This window comes from Arvicola amphibius, chromosome 6 (genome assembly GCF_903992535.2).
Source record: "Arvicola amphibius chromosome 6, mArvAmp1.2, whole genome shotgun sequence".
Classification (NCBI taxonomy): Eukaryota; Metazoa; Chordata; class Mammalia; order Rodentia; family Cricetidae; genus Arvicola; species Arvicola amphibius.
Genome location: NC_052052.2, coordinates 87,717,704 through 87,722,624, shown reverse-complemented (window position 1 = coordinate 87,722,624; position 4,921 = coordinate 87,717,704).

The window sequence follows — 4,921 nt, the reverse complement described above, 5'->3', positions numbered from 1 at the left end:
GCACATGGCCAATACTCAGGAGACTGAAACAGGAGGATCACAAGTTTGAGGGCAGTCTCAAAACAAAAATCCAAAGACTGGGTAGGTTTCCTCCTCAAGCTGTTAACTGTTTTCATAAAGAGTAGCAGGGCATTAACTCAACCAGAGGTATACTGAGAAGATAAATTCTTCAGGAAAACAAATACACACAGTGTAGCTTAATAGCAAAACACTGAACTGTGTTGGCTGTGTCTTCTGTGATCTCTGTACATGCACAGTAACTTCTCCAAATTACAGACGTGGGTAGACTTCTGCGCTGTTTAGGTTTTGTCAACTCCATACAAGTCATAGTCATCAGGGAAAAGGGAATGTTGGTTACAAATACCTCCATCAGATTGACCTGAAGGCAAGTCTGTGGTGCATTTTCTTGATTAATGATTTATGTGAGAGGGTACAGGGCATTATGGGCAGTACCACTCCTGGGCTGGTGGTCCTAGGTGCTATAAGGAAGCAGGCTGAGCAAGCCATGGGGAGCAAGCCAGCAAGTAGCACTCCTTTGTGGCCTTTTGACCCTGACTTCCCTTGATAATGGACTTAAACCTGGAAGATTAAATAAACCATTTCTTCCTTCAAATTGTGTTTGGTAATGATGTTTACCACAGCAATAGAAAACAAACTGCCACACTCACTAAATTTTATTATTGAAGGTCTTATTTCGGTTTTATTCCTCTAGGAACTCTGGAGAGTAGGTCAAGCCACATGGAAAAGCTTGTGGGGGATATAATGGTAATGAAATTCTCTTAAACAAAGGATTTAGGACAAAAGGTGCCCTGGTAACAAAAGTATGTGGGGGGAGGGATGGGGCAGGGAGCAGACTGAGGAAGAAGACAAGGGACCCAGTCTTTGTTCAGAGCAGCCAATCTCATGATGGAGTCTGGAGCCAGTTGCATGATTTTGAATTGATAACTGAAAGAAGAAAGCTGCCTCTTTGTGTGCTGGATTTGGAGACCAAGAAGACCATGCAGGAAATGGTGTCAGAAATACTTGAAATTTTGCAAGGAAAATGAACTTCACCTAGTATAGCCCATTGTCCCATGTAACCACTGTATTAAGTAGAATGTTCTGACTTTGGGGACTTTATGTATTCTATTTTCAGGACTGTTTCTTCCCTTCTCCTATTGAAGAAGACTTACTCATCTGCAAATCCAAATTTTACCATTAGTTACCTCTGCTGGTTATAGCCACATTTTCCTATGCACTTCCCAAGGAACCACAAAGCCTTCTATGAGCAGCTCCGTGGGATAGCTCCCACTAGTCTCTTATTTTCCAGATGATGAATAAAATGATTCAGGTACATTCCCTACATCACGAGACCTGCCAATCCCACATGTGGTGAGGTCTTAGTCCTCACTGAGGGAGTATTTAGAATTATGGTCCAAGAGGTACGGTTAAATGAGGCTTTCAGGATAGCGTCCTAATCCAGAGGGAATGATGGCCATATAAGAAAAGGAAGACTGTCTCTTCCATGAGGACACTAGAAGAAGACAACCATCTGCTAAGGAAAAAAAGAGTTCTCCAGCAGGAACCATTTCTGTGGGACCTCCATGCTGTTCTTTGGTAGCCAGAAACATGAGAAATAGTTCCTGCTGTGTAGACTGCACACTCTGGCAGTTCAAATAGAAACATACCTGTTAAAATAGTCTGACTCGCAATTCTTTTTTTTCATTAAAAGAAAAATTCTTACTATTTTATGTGGATGAATATTTGCCTGCAGGTATGTCTGTGCACTGTGTACATGCTTGGTGCCCATGGAGGTCAGAGAGAGTTTCAGATTTCCTGGAACTGGAGTTATGCCATGTTGGTGCTAGAAACTGAACCTGGTCCTTCAGAAGAACAACCAGTTCCCCTAACTGCTTTGCCATCTATGGACAGCCCCTGGCTCCTAATTCTTAAACCATTGCTCTATCTCCCTGCTTTCTCCTACGGACTTGACATTTCTTCTTTCTATTCTGCTGCACTACTTTTCCTATATTATATTTACGTTATTTTTTATTTTATTCACTTGTTTATTTCAAGATGGGGTCTTGCTGTGTTGTTCAGACTGGTCTCAAACCACTGTGCTCAAGTAATCTTCTGACTCAGCCTTCTGACTATTAGAATTCATAGGGATGCCAGCACTTACAATTGTTCCCTACTATACAGTTTTTGATGCACTTTACAAATGTATTTAATTAATTTGAAATAGGAATGATATCTGAGAGACAAAGTGATAAGTGGTAGAATGTAGGTTCAAATGTTATCAAAGCTTTGATTGTCCCTAAGACTTTAGTGGCCTGGGGAAATAAAGTAGTATTTTTCCAAATATATCCTTAATCAAATTCTATCTGGTCCTAAATGGCTATAATAGTCATCTCTAGCAATTAAACCAGCCTGTCTCTTTTCTATTTGGCAAATCATCACATATATAAGTCACGCTTTATATCAGATCCTAGAAATGTTTAGTGAAATAGTTTTATTGGGTCAAATTAAAATAGTTTAAATTTTTGATTTTGAAAATTCAGATACAATTACATGTAAATTGTGAACTGGAGATAGTTTTTTACCCTCGGAGGAGTTGATTTTAGTCTGTGTATTTTTCTTTTTAATTTTGAATGGAATTTTAGTAGATAACACACCTTAGAAAGAAAAGCAATTGTCCATTTGTGCCCTTTGGGCTTGCAGTCAGCATCCCACTGCTCAGACAATGGCCTGGCTGGATTTTTACCAATCCATGGACATGGGAGATCTTTCATTTCCATCTTCCATAAGTTTTACTTTTATTTCTTGCCATTTACTCATTTGAGGTATGATTTCTCTTGCTCTATGACTTTCCAGAATTAATGTCACTTGCCACTTAGAGCCACTTCCTGTGCACCATAAGTTCAGAACTGTTGCATATTCATTTTCACTTAATTCTAGAAAGTCTTTCATCTCTTTCTTAATTTTTGTCGACCCATTTTTTATTCCTAGTGTCTTATTCAGTTTGTCAATTGATTTGTAAACATTCTATTGTTTCTGTTGTTGTTAATAACCAGCTTTAATCTGATGGTCAGATAAGATGCAGGGAGTTAGTTCAATGTTCTTGCACCTGTTGAGTCTTGCTTTATGTTTGACTATGTGTTCAATTCTGGAGAAAGTTCTATGAGATTTTAAGAAGAAGACATATTTTTATGTTTGAGTGAAATATTTTGTAAATATCTGTTAGGCACATTTTGTTTATTATGTGAATTAGCTTCAGCATTTCTCTGTTTAATTTTTGTCTGGCTGACCTACCTATCAGCAAGAGTGGAGTATTGAAATCTTCCACTATCAGTGTGTAAGGGTCAATATGGGATTTAAAGCTGCAGAATTTTTTTCTTTATGAACTAGGGCTCTTTTTTGTTTGGTGCATAAATGTTAAGAATTTGTTGGGTAGTGGTTGTGCAAGCCTTTAATCCCATCACTCGGGAGACAGAGACAGGCAGATCTCTGTGAGTTTGAAGCCAGCCTGGTCTACAAAGTGAATTCCAAGACAGGCTCCATAGCTATTGAGAAACCCTGTCTCGAAACACACACACACACACACACACACACACACACACACACACACACACACACACAGAGAGAGAGAGAGAGAGAGAGAGAGAGAGAGAGAGAGCAAACAAACAAAAATTTCAGTGACCTTTTAGTTGATTTTGCTTTTTGATGAGTATGTATTATCCTTCCTTACGTCTTCTGATTAGTTTTGATTTGAAGTTTATTTTATCATTTTAAAATGGCTAGTCATGCTTGTTTCGTAGGTCCATTTGCTTGAAATAAGTTTTGTATATGGAGATGGCTCGTTTGTTTCTTGGCCATCCAGATATGAATAATCACACAGAAACTTTATTAGTTATATCACTATTTGGCTGATAGCTTAGGTGTATTCCTAGTTAGCTCTTGCATCTTAAACTAACCCATTTCTATTAATCTATGTGTCAACATTAGGCTGTGGCCTACCGGTAAGGTTTGTATGTCCTTTTCCTTTGGCAGATATATGGCATCTTTCTGACTACTCTCTCTCTCTCTCTCTCTCTCTCTCTCTCTCTCTCTCTCTCTCTCTCTCTCTCTCTGTTTGAATTTCCTGCCTGGCTTTATTCTGCTAAACCATTGGCCCAAAAAAGCTTTATTTATTAGCCAATAAAAGCAGCACATATACAGGACATCCCACATCATCCCTTTTTCATATTTTACTTTACTATGATGTCTATCCTTCTTGTTGAGGTGTTTTTCTTGGATACAGCAGAAGAACAGGTCTTATTTTTGCATATACTCTCTAAGTCTTTTTATTTGAGGAATTGAGATCATTGATTTTGAAAAATATCAATGACCAATGATTGCTAATGCCTGTTTTGTTATTGTTGTTGTTGTTGTTGTTGTTGGTGGTGGTGGTGGTGGTGGTGTGTGTGTGTGTGTGTGTGTGTGTGTGTAATTGCTTCCTCTCTTTTGATTTTACTGGTCTGGGATTACTTATTCTCTATGTTTCCTTGGGTATAGTTAACCTCTTTAGGTTGGTGTTTTCCTTCTAGCATTTTCTATAGGGCTGAATTTATAGATATATATTGCTTAAATTTGGTTTTATCATGAAATGTCTTTTATTTTCTCCATCTATGGTAATTGAAAGTTTTGCTGGGTATAGTAGTCTGGCCTGGCATCTGTAGTTTCTTAGAGTCTGCAGCACATCTGTCAAGGCCCTTTTAGCTTTTAGAGTCTCCATTAAGAAATAATGTCTCATTTCTGCTTTTATATGCTACTTGTTCATTTTCCTTTGCAGATTTTGACATTCTTTTCTTTCTTTGCATTTAATGTTTTGATTATAATGTGGCGAGGGGCCTTTGTTTTCCAGTCCAGTCTATTTTGTGTTCTGTGTGCTTCTTGTACCTTG